A 13,279-nucleotide genomic window follows, 5' to 3' on the forward strand; every position below is an offset into this window, starting at 1 on the left:
CTGGTCTTCTAAGACTTTTCAAGACAAAATTGACTCAACCCTAGACCTAAGACCTCAAAATTTAAAACATGATTGTAAATGACCTTTGAAGACTTATTTTAATAAACAGGCCTAAACCAGCAGTGCCAAGCATGAGGGGAATGAGTGACACAACCATCTCCATCAGAGTTATGGCATGCCTAACGAAATGCAACTAATCAAAACTAATGGGACACCTAATCATGAAATGCAAAAGAGCTTTGATCTCTGACAGAGGGATAACTAGACTGACTCTAACACAAGTATGGACTTCCCAAAACAATACCACATATATCCAATGGAACTATATCTAATTCAACCTCATCTACAAATGTTGATCCAATAGCAAGCCTAAGTTTACATTGTCTCATTACTTGTAGCTTTGTTTTATCACACACCCAACCTAATGGATATGGCTTCTCATGAGGTTTTGTTTGTAATCCCAACTTCTTTACAATTGTTTCAGAAATCAAATTTACTTGTGATCCACTATCAAATAAAGTATCAACCTTATTGTGCTTAGAAATCACTTTAATACGAAAAAGCTCATTTCTTTCTCTCTCATTATTTTCATTATCAACAGGTTGTGCAGAATTAGTTGTGGATGCTTCAGAATCTTTACCTTTAATACCTGTGGTTGTAACTATTGTTTCATCGCCTAAATCTGATCCCAAGTCCTGTTGAATAGCAGCAACATTCTTTTTCTTCTTACCACCGAACTTCTTAGGTTTCCATTCTAGATCCAAAGACCAGTAGTGTGCCTCATCGTGTCCTTCTTTCTTGCAATGAGTGCATGAAAGTTTATCCTTCTTTACAGTGTTTGCTTTCCTCTCCTTCCATTTCAATTTCTTCTTTTCCTTGCTCTTGCTTACAAAATATTTAGATGATTCCCCAACCTCTGTGTTTACATTCTGTTGTGGCTAGCAACAAGCCCCCCCTCTTATTTAGTGTTATTCCTAATACTTAATAAATGGGGATCCTTAGTCAAAATTTTAAAAAAATCAATTAGTGCTTGTATTTCATTTTTCAATAAAACTTACTGTCATAAGCTTAGCAGAATACTCTTGAAAAATCAAAAAAGCTTAAGTTTTATGATAAAGTAGGATTATTCCTTAGGAAATATCACATCGCAAAAGGATCATGGATACCTCCTTGCAAGCCGAATTCCAAGATTGCTAGATCACGATGCGGTACTACAAACATATATTGCATCGCATGCATTAAACACCACTTACGTTGAAAAACTTTAAACTGCCTATGCGATGGCACATATCGCAAATCACATTTCACAGGAAACAGATTAACGAAAATTGTCATATGCCACGCTTCTACGATATTGCGATATTGCGATAGAGCGGCAATGCGATAGAGCAGCATTGTGATATTGTGATATTGCAATAAAGCGGAAATGCGATAATGCGATATTGTGAATTTATGATATAGAGAGCAAGCGATGTCGTGATTCTACGATGTTGCGATCTGCGATATTGCGAAGCAAATCGCAAAATCGCTTCATCGCAAATCTTTCGGGCTCGTTGTTAAAAAAAGTATTTTCCATAAACAGAGACCTAGTTATGCACTTTAATGCTAATTAATGAGTTAGTTGCCAGTCATTGATGGAATATGGTTTTGTTCTTATCAAGAAGTCATTTCACGTAAGGTGGTATATTTTATATAGCTTCGGCATTTAAGACTTTCCCGTCACCTTTCCTTATCATTATTCTCACTTCACTTGTAAATTGCAGGAAGCAGAGAACGATACAAAGTAGTACGCAGGATACTATGGGAAAGAAAGGCAAAGCCCCGAGCTCTGAAGAGAAAGAAATGGCGCCCTTGTATACAGACACCGCCTGTAACCGAGACGCTGGTATTTCTACTTGGGAAGACATGTATAATCTACTTGAAGAAGAGAATCCCAGGGTAATGGAGGTTGAGGCTACTACAGGCTCACATGGTTCTTCCGAGGCATCCATTACAGAGCTAGCTTGTTCATTCTTACACAGGATAGCGGCGAGACCCAAAATTCTGCCATACACAGACATGGTTAAATGGATACTGGACAGCGCAGATATTAGAAATATATAGTTTAAGACTCAGGATAAGGGACTCATTGGCTCATTCGCTTCACAAGATTTGAGGCTCATGTATCATTTACCAGAGCCACAGGCGACTTATAACAAGCAGTTCATAGAGAATTTTGCAAAAGAAAATCAAGACCTGGCAGAATGAACCAAAGACTAGTCAAGAAGGGATGAATCGCTAAAAAAGGATAAACATGGTATGTATAGTACTGGTTCTCTCACCTCCCCGTATTGCTTTGCTGCTGCCATGCTCTATAGACTTTTTGGAATGCCAGACATTAACAAATTTTCATCTGAATGGCTACCATTATTGGATGTCATCACGAATGCTACTATCGTGGATTGGGCTAAAATATTGTCTGATAACTTAGTCACGGCCATTGTAAATTACCGATCTAAAGAACTGTTTCTCAGAGAATTTATCCCCCTTTCTACTTATCTACATATGTGATGGATGCGATCTGTTATGTTTCCAAGTTTCCTTTGATAGGTTGGAAATGGACGACTCAAGACCCCTTACCCTTTCATATTTATCATAAAGAATTTTGGGATTCTAAGTTCACTCCGTATTTCTACGAGATTTGTCATGGAATTATGCTGCCCCTGTACAAAATGTTGTATGATAAAGATGCTCTAAGATGTTCTCCTGAAGCATATGTAGAAATACTCCCTGTCGTGAGATGGTTCAGAGAAGAACTATTTACACATGTCAGGGTATTCGGAAGTGCCACTTCCCCTCACATCTTACCTTTGTATGTCCCTGATAAACTCATGGCACGAGAAATTGCTTATCAAACCTGCGAGGAAGGAGGTTTGACTAAAGATTTGAAGGACAAAAAGAAGGCTATTTGGCCACAATTTCCTGTAGCCTATGGGGCCTTTTCACTATCTGATGTAGGCGATGCATTCACAGAAGTAAACAACATAACATGTCTACAATTGTTCAAATTTCTAGGAAGACTGTTCGACCTTCATGATATTGCTAAGAATTTCACTACTGCACTCAAAATAAAGGTGTTTTCTGGAGAAGATGATCTTTTTGATGACATATTCCAACAAAAAAGCACACTTGAAGAAATTCTGCATTCGGCTCAAATGCGATTCCCTCCAGCAGAATTTCAGCAGTTCAAGATATACAGGGAAAGGAGGTTAGCTAGTATTCCTTTGGAAAAACTACGCTTAGAACCCGTAAGGGAACCAACTCCAAGTATTAGTCTTAGTGGAAGTTCAGGCACAGATAGATCTAAATCTAAGTCCGGGAAAGAAACATCTGAACATTCCAAGAGATCAGAGAGTGACCATGGTAAAAGCGAGGGGTCAGTAAAGGATACTGCCCAATCAAAAGAGCTCCCACAGCAACAGGCTTTTACCTCCCCACAAATAGATCCACCCCCTCTCATCGTTCAGCCACCAGTCATAACCGAGCTAGATAAAGAATGGGAGACCTTCAATGATTTGATCAATCTTGAAGGACAAAGCACAAAGACACCTGTGAGCAATGTACAGACAACAAAAGATATAGTAACAGGAATAATTAGCAATGTCTCAGATATGGAACATATTCATGTTACCCCATCCTCTGAACTTATGCTCAAAATAGAGGAGATTCCTCCTCTTGATATATTTTATAGTCCACAACACAAGGCAGTAGTGAGAAGACAGAGGAAGAAAAGGAAATTGGAAAACGTGCTCTCTCATGATGTAGAGCAGGTAAACGTCCTATGGAAAGATCCTACTATCGATCCCACTGAGAATCTCACCAAATTATCTCATATCGTAGGAGCATATGCCTCGGCAACTATTGATAAAGCATCTGAGGTACAACAACTGCTAAAAGAAAAGGAAGACCAGATACAAGTTTTGCAACAACAGTTGCAACAAGCCAACGCCAGCAACGAAGCATAGAAACAGCTTGAAAGGCTACAACAGGACTTCCAATGAATGCAGATAGGCTACCAAAACAGTTTGGCTGAGAGAGAAAAACAATTACAGGATATGCAGGAGATGCACAAGGATGACCCTAAACTTACAGAATTCATCACAAAATCCATTTCCTTGAATGAACAACTACTACAGCAATAGGAAGCATTAAGCCAAAGAATATCACAGTGGAACTTGTATTACGAAATAAGTGATAAAATCACTAATCAAGTCGTGGATTTACGACATGATTATGATTTAACTGATAAACGAGTTACTAAATACTTTGCTTGGCAAGAAACTGAGAAGGGAAAAAGAACAGGCGCACCAATAATCAACGACAATCACAAAGAAATTCTCTTTAACAAATGGGATGCGCAAATTAGAAAAGCAAAACAAGCAGCAGAAGAAGCAGCCACAGTACCAAGCAGTGTTATTGACTGCATAAATGAAAATTTGCACAGGGAAAATCTGATATCAGAAACCACTCCAAGGTATCTACTGAAAGTACAACAATTACAAATAGACTGGAGACAGAAGGCTCAAGAATAGGCAGAATCAATCCAAAGGTTAACCAAATTGAATTGGGATTATTACTGGGCATACTTGGTAAAACCACATAGCCAATGCATGACTCTCAAGTGTATCATCAATTCTACCGAGAAGATGGCGCCATCTCTTGCCGATTCTGTTTTCTCAGCACAGCTAAAATCAAAAGTCGACCAGCTGACTCTTCTCAAACAGATGTTGAATGCGTGCGATTTCAAGGAGCAGATGCAGAAATAGTTAGTTAGTAGTTTCAATTTTAGATTCAGTTTTAATTTTAATTTTGTTTTATTTTTTGCCTGAAATGAGGACGATTATTTAAACTGTATCCTACATTTTTGTAATAAGTTATTTTTAGATTTAGTTAGTAGTATTTAAACCCTTCTCATGCATTTAGAGAAGGGTCCTGAAATTTATCAAAAACTTATCCCCAAAACATGCACTTTTGTACCCTCTGAGGAGGTTTTGATGAATGAATGGAACAAGATTTATTGATATCTGTATTTAATATCTGCTACTGATGTTGCACTTTTGTACTCTTAGTGGATGTTGGATTAAGAGGAGATAAATCATTATCACTTGAAGCTCATGAGTAGAACTAGTTATAAATGGTACTTATATCTCTTAACTATTTCTGCCTTTGTGTTAAAAGTGATATTCATGTTCAATTGTTTATATATTGATGTGTGAATGTCTGAGTTATCATTTGGAACTTTTGTATGGTGATAGCTATTTATTTATGCTTAGTGTATGAGTAGCTTATTATGAAATATGTTTTTCACAACTGTTTCGTCTAACTTTTTATACGAAGTGGTTCATGTTTATTGAATTCTTTTTTCATAACAGTTGAATGATCTTTATTACCAATTGTTATCTGAAATCATTTTAGATCGCATAACAGAAGGATTACACCCCGAGTTAGTGTAGACTTAGATATTTCTTCTTATTAGAATACAATTTGCATATTATTACACTAGAGTTAGAATTAGAGCATCTCACTTAAGAACTTTTAGAAGAAAAATATCAATTCGTCACACACACACATAAATTGGGAAACTGGTCCCATATCCCCAGTCGGACCCACTATACAAAACGGAAAATGAGCTGCTAACCAAGGTCCGGACCGGGTGGGTATCCCCCTTATTGTAGACCCGATTTTCGGGGCTTCAACATATTTGGTGCTAGAAGGAGGGCTCTGAGCTGTGAATGGCAAGCAAGTCTAAATCTAAATACCATTCTGAGAGTAAATCCCTCTCATCATCTCCCTTGACTTCTCCATTGCATTTAGAATCTTTAAATCCAGAGCAAGAAGTCGCGAGAGCAACAACCACTACTACAAACCCTGACATTTCAGAACAATCTACTATTGAACTTCCTGAAGTTGAATCTTTGATTCACAAACTTCAACGATTTTCTATATCTCCTCAAAAATCTGATAAATCTCAAGGCAACGTGACTTCGCAATATAACCCTGCTCATCTCTTACTAGATTAAAAAGTGAAAAGTTTGGTGTCCAGCCAATTGAGTTACCTCTACCCACAAGGAAGAGAGCAAGGAAATCTCCTAAAGGGTCTGATAGTGAGACTCTTTCATCATCATCATCCATCTCAACCTCTCCACCGCGAAGTCAACCATCCACTCCTCCACTTCAGATCATTGTCCATCAGTCCACTGGTACTCCTACATCTCCTTCTCAATCATCTGGAGTCATAATATCCTCATCTTCTCAACCGCAGGGATCATATTCTGCACTTTCCTCTGCTAATAGATCAGCGATGGCCCAATCTCCATGGAATAACTGAGGGGCAGTCTTAATGCCTACGCCCTTGAGTCAGCTACCGGCCCATCCTGAAAAATGGCTGCCTAAGTTTAACCCTGAGGCAGGCATGCTAGCAGAAGAACATATAAATAACTTTATGCTATCCCTAAATCTCAATGGAGTTACCAACGAAGACGTTGTTGTTTGACTTTTCCCTTATACTCTGCAAGGAACAGTCGGATCATGGTATTTCTCATTACCATCTAGATCTATTACTAGTTGGGAAATTTTCCAGGAACAATTCCTGACTAAGTTCGGTGATGACAGGTCTACGGCAACACTGATTAACGACCTGTCTAACCTTAGGGCCAAGTCAAAAGAACCTATCAAAGATTTCAATTTATGTTTCAATAAAATCGTAAGCAAAATTCCTACTGCTTCCAAGCCTAGCGAAGAAGTGCGAAGTGAATGGTACATCACTGCTTTACCATCAAACATAGCAATCTTCGTTGATAGGGCTAACAAAACAACTTTAGTTGAAAATATGAAAGAAGTAATAGCAGTAGAGAAATGTATAATGGCCCTAGAAAATAAAAACGCGTTAGAAGAACGAAAATCCAAGAAGGTTACTTTCAAGGAAGATCCCAAGAAAAAAAAATCGAAAGATCCATTCGATTTAGAAGGATTGCAAAAAGTTTTGAAGACCATGTCTAACGAGATGGTCGACATTAAGAAACAAGTGGCAGAAACTTCTTCTAAAAAGTTGTACATACCTTTTAAAAGAAACCCTTCAACCGATTCCAAACCCCCTAACGTTATTACAAGTGTTGAATCCGAAGAAGAAGAAGAGGAAATCACTACTGAGGAACATACCGATGAAGAAGAAGTTGTAGAGTTACAAGGTATGTGGGATTTCATCCTCCCAGACGAAGAGGATCAAGAAGCATCCCGGGTTAGTACTCGCAGTAGAAATCAACTTGATCCTCCTCAACCTACACCTAAGACAAAGAGCACAAGCTCGATGACTAAGGATAAAGTCGCATCCAAGAAAACGACACCTAAAGCGACTCAAACCAGCCCAGTCCAAACAAACCCATCAACTCCATCTAAAACACTGATCGTTTCGGATGAAATGGAGTATAATATCATAGAAGACATGAAAAAGACTAGGGCCAATATCACTTTTTATGAATTGAGCAAGTTAAAACACCAGAAAAAGGTACTTTTGAAAGAATTACATGTTGTACCAGTTGCACCTTTTCCGGTCGCTGTAATCTCTCAAGCTTCCCATGACATGGGAAGACCTCCAACTAATGTGATTAATAAAGTTGATCCAAACGATATCGCCTTAATTGGAGGAAGATCGAGATCTCATACTCCCCCATTTCTTCTTACTTATGAAATTTTCAATAAAAATTTGCATAATTGCTTAGTGGATTCTGGAGCTTCATTGAATATTTTACCAAAGTCAATATGTGCAAAATTGAATGTTCAACCACAAAAATCAGTTGTATGCATAGTTCAATTAGATCGATCGCAAGTCGAAGTGATTGGTGAATTAAATCAGGTTACCATAAGGCTGTCATCCAACCCAAAGGTATGTCAAGTTATCGACATTTTAGTTGCTGATATTCTGGAATTTTATGGCTTAATTCTTAACAGAGATTGGTCAGAAAAACTTCATGGATACTTTGCAACTGACTAGTCGCACATGTGGCTCGCTTACAATGGTAAACCAAATCAAATAAAAGTTGAGCGGGAAAGACACCAGAAATACATAATAACAGAACTGGAGGGAGAAAATGAACCAGTAGCATACAACAATAACATCATTGGCAACTACTCAGTAGATTCTTTCCTAGGAAATTTTAATTCTCATACTTCACCTTACTTAGAAAATTTTGTTTTATCTCAAGTAGAAAATTTCTCTCAAACAGATAGTTCTAAATGTATTAATTTTATAGATAGTCCTGTAAATAAATCTTTATTTTGGAAATTATTTTTTTACGGTTCTAAGTCTAACGAAGGACCAGGAGCAGGATGCATGTTAATAAGTCCGGAGGGAGATAAAACTATGATAACTTGCAGACTCGAATTTGATTGTACCAACAACACTGCAGAATACGAGGCTTTAGTCCAAGGATTATACAAAGCAATCAGATTAGACATCAAATACCTTCAAGTTTTCAGAGATTCTGAAATTGTAATCAGACAGGTACGTAATACTATACATTTTTTATCAGGTCATTTAAAACATTACCAATCTTTAGTTCAAGATCTGACTGAAAATTTTATAGCATTTAATATTTCATCAATTCCCAGACTCCAGAATGCTAGTGCTGACCTCTTAGCTAACGTATCTTCCAAGCTCATTCCTTCAGAGGATTTTATCCCTGATCGATTTTCAATTGAATTAATTTTTAGATCATCTATTCCTGATAACATTACCAATTGGAGGATTTTCAACGACGATCCTAACATCGTGAGTTTCCTCACATCTGAAGGATCCTATACCAATCAAATAATTGACGAAGACCAACATGACCGACAATTGCAACAAGATAGCACTAACAATGCCATACCTAAGTCAGTAGTCAAGTTAGAGGACCTTTATGATTTGAAATATCGGTTTAAAAGATCTACCAATTCAAAACTCCAAAGTTCAACTTTGAACTATGAATTAGTAAATCTAGGAACTGATACCAAACCACAGAATATCAATCTAGGCCTTGGTCTAGCTCCTAAAGAAAAATTAACATATATTCGTCTCTTGAGACAATACAAAAGTGTCTTTGCTTGGAATTACGATGAACTCTAAATGTACAACACCTCCATCATCGAACATACTATTCCAATGATCGACGATGAAAAACCTGTCCAACAAAAGTTGAGAAAGATCCATCCCAACCTAGAAAACCAGATCAAATCTGAACTTAATAAGTTATTGAAAGCCAAAATAATTTTTCCCGTTCGACATTCCAAATGGGTTTCCAATATGGTCCCTGTTAGAAAGAAAAACAGAGATATTAGAATCTGCATTGACTTTCAAAATCTTAACAAAGCCTGCCAAAAGGATAATTTTCCTTTGCCTTCCATGGAACAAATACTGCAGGCAGTCGTGGGGTCAGAATTAATGTCATTCTTGGATGGATTCTCAAGATACAATCAAGTTTTGGTAAATCCCGATGATCAATTAAAAACCACATTTAGAACTAAATGGGGCACATATGCATATCAAAAGATGCCATTTGGTCTGATTAACGCAGGTGCCACATTTTAGAGAGCCATGGACATTGCATTCAAGGGTTTAGTTAATAAATCAGTGGTAATCTATTTGGATGATATAACTATATATTCCAAGAAACAAAATAATCATCTTAGAGATTTAAAACAAATCTTCCAACGTTGTCAAAGGTATGGAATTTCACTTAACCCGAAAAAATACTTTTTCGCATTAAGTGAAGGAAAACTTCTCGGATTCATAGTGTCAAAATCTGGAATTCACATCGATCCTGACAGAATCAAGGAGATTTCCACAATACCCCTACCTCACAACAAGAAAGCCATGCAATCTTTTCTTGGCCAAATTAATTTTGTAAAGAGATTTGTTCCAGATTTTTCAAGAATCGTGTCTCCTTTACAAGCAATGATTAAAAAGAACTCAAACTTTAAATGGGGCCAAGATGAACATGAAGCATTCAATCTGATCAAACAAGAAATTGTTAATGCTCCATCTTTAGCAACTCCAAATTTTTCTGATCCTTTTATTTTATATACATTTGCCTCTGGTAGATCATATGCTGTGATACTCACTCAAGAAAATCAAGAAAAGGCAGAAGCCCAAATTGCTTTTTTCAGTTCCAATTTACAAGGGGCTGAGTTGAATTATTCAGATGTGGAGAAACAAGCTTATGCTGTTTTCAAAGCAATTAAATATTTCAGACCCTTTTTACTCAAAACACATACAAAAATCATAGTACCGTTTCCGGCGGTAAGAAATCTTCTAGTACAGAAGGATGTGGGTGAGAAAAAAGCCAATTGGGTTACTGCCTTACAGGAATATGACGTAGAAATCAAACCAGCAAGTATTGTAAAAGGTCAAGGCTTTTGCAAAATGCTAGCCGGAGCATCGCTTATGTCCGAAATTCCATCTGCAGAGATACAAATGTATGAGGTAAGCCTAAACAATGTTGAGTCATTATACGCTGATATCATTTATTATCTAAAGAATGGATACGCTCCTTCAAACCTCGATCATACCAAGAAAAGAGCTCTAAGGTTGAAATCCAGACAATATCAGCTCGTGAATGATGTTCTTTTTAGAATAAATTATGATTCTGTTCTCCTTAGATGTCTTGAGAAATCTGAAGCTGATAAAGTCTTGCAGGAACTCCACGATGGGCCAACAGGTGGACGCTATGCTGGAGACGCTACTGCTCATAAAATCTTACGCGCAGGCTATTACTGGCCCACATTATTCAAAGACTCACATAACTACATGAGGAAATGTCAAGTCTATCAAACCGCTGTTGGGAGACAAAAGAAACCATCATTGCCACTGCAACCAGTTAACATTGAGCAGCCTTTCGATCAGTGGGGATTGGACATAATAGGTGAGATCGTTCCTCACTCTTCTAAAAAGCGTAGATATATCCTTACAGCAATAGATTACTTTACTAAGGGTAGAAGCAGTTCCACTCAAGACTGCTAATGCTGAAAATATCATCGAGTTCATAGATCAGTTCATAATCACCAGGTTTGGGTTGCCTTCTACTTTAATGTTTGATAATGCATCATATTTTTCTGGTAATGCAATGACTGAATTTGCACTCAAAGGGGTTTCAAGCTTAAATACTCTGCCAATTAATATCCACAGGGGAATGGGTTAGCTAAATCTACAAATAAGAATTTAATCATAATTATTAAGCGAACCATTGATCAAAATCACAAAAATTGGCACAAGTCTTTAATATATGCTTTATGGGTAGATAGAATAATGCAGAAAGCCTCTATCAGCACTTCTCCCTTCAATTTAGTTTATGGTAAAGAAGTGGTTCTTCCAACTCATTTGGCAATTCCCTCTTCAGCCTTGGTTCAATATATTGATGAAGCACCAACTTCCTCCTTACAACTAAGGCAGCTGGAAATAATTAAGTTAGAAGAACAATGAGAACAGGCTAAAATAACTCATGCTCATCACCAAGCATTAGTCAAAGCTTCTTTTGATTCAAACATGATATCCAGAAAAGATTTTCAGATGGGAGATCTAGTTTTAAAATGGGACAAGGTTCATGAAGAAAAAGGGAAACATACAAAATTTCAAAGAATGTGGCTTGGCCAGTTTCAAATCATATAATTCATAGGCCCGTCTACTTTTATGTTACAGGATTTAACAGGAAAAAGAGATTCTTTACCTGTTAACGAACAGATCCTCAAAAAATATTTTCCATAGGAGATCATTCTTCTATTTTGTAGAGTAGTTGTTTTAGTTTCATAATAAAACCGGTTGTAAATGGTTACATTTAGGAATTCACAAAAAAGACACAAATTATCTTTTAGATTTTGTTTTTTCACTTGTATAAATGGAATTCTTTTAGAAAACTGATCATTATTATTGAAAGATACAGTTAAAGACTCTACGCCTAGAGATGATACTAGTTTCAACTTTGTAAACTTTGACAAAAAAAGACTTTTAGTAAGAAATTGTTTTGTACCAGTCCAATGAAAGGTATCAATAACAAAAATGAAGATTCTCTATAAAAAAGCTCTTTCCAAAAACCCTATCATTGTCGTCCAGAGCTGTCTTAAGGAAACAATGACTTCCTCCCCACCTAGGAAACTACGATGTTCAGATAATGATCCAAAGATACACTTTAACTTAAAGAGTAAGAGGTCTCATCACAAGCCGACTTATCATGATCATAGATATTATAGCTTGCTGACTTTGCCAATACTGCATACCACAACAGGGAAATGACTCAAGATTGTTGCAATCAAAAGACAAGGGATCTCATCACGAGCCAACTTGTTCAGCAAAGCAATAAATCAAGTGAATGACTATGTCATAAATTGGCTACCAAACCAAGACATTGTTCTTTAAGGGTAAAAAAAGAAAATGAAAAGCAATAAGTGTAGATGTGGATTTCTCTTTGAAAGTCTTAAATTTCTCTAAGTAGGATACAGGATCATTGCTGGGTAACAGGTAACCCTGTCGAGGCTATAAACACTTATTAGCAACAGAGGCTCTACCTACAACAAATGAGCATATTTAAAACTAATTTACAGAGAAGGCTTTGTTTTTATCTTTAAAAACCAAGTAATGACTGATGTAGATACAAGGACTAGCTTGAGGGAGTAAATAATCAAAGTTGAAAATAGAAGAAACAAAATATCATTGATAGGTAAAAGCTTGATGTACTTTGTCTTTCTATAATAAAGTTTAATTTTCTGGAAAAGTTTCTGTTTTGGAAGTTTAGAAAATTTAAAAGAAAAGCAGAGATAACTGGTTCTTCCAAGTGAATTGCCAATTGTTGTGGCCAGCAACAAACCCCCCCTCTTATTTAGTGTTATTCCTAATACTTAATAAATGGGGACCCTTAGTCAAAATTTAAAAAAATCAATTACTGCTTATATTTCCTTTTTCAATAAAACGTACTGTCATAAGCTTAGGAGAATACCCTTGAAAAATAAAAAAAAGCCTAAGTTTTATGATAAAGTAGGATTATTCCTTAGGAAATATCGCATCGCAAAAGGATCATGGATACCTCCTTGCAAGCCAAATTCCAAGATTGCGAGATCGCGATGCGGGACTACAAACATATATCACATCGCATGCATTAAACACCACTTACGTTGAAAAACTTTAAATTTCTTATATGTGATGGCGCATATCGCAAATCGAATTTCGCAGGAAACAGATTAACGAAAATTTTCATATGCCATGTTTCTGCGATAT

This window comes from Pinus tabuliformis, chromosome 1_2 (genome assembly GCF_031772625.1).
Source record: "Pinus tabuliformis cultivar Carrire ecotype Pingquan chromosome 1_2, CPIR1, whole genome shotgun sequence".
In the NCBI taxonomy this organism is placed as follows: Eukaryota; Viridiplantae; Streptophyta; class Pinopsida; order Pinales; family Pinaceae; genus Pinus; species Pinus tabuliformis.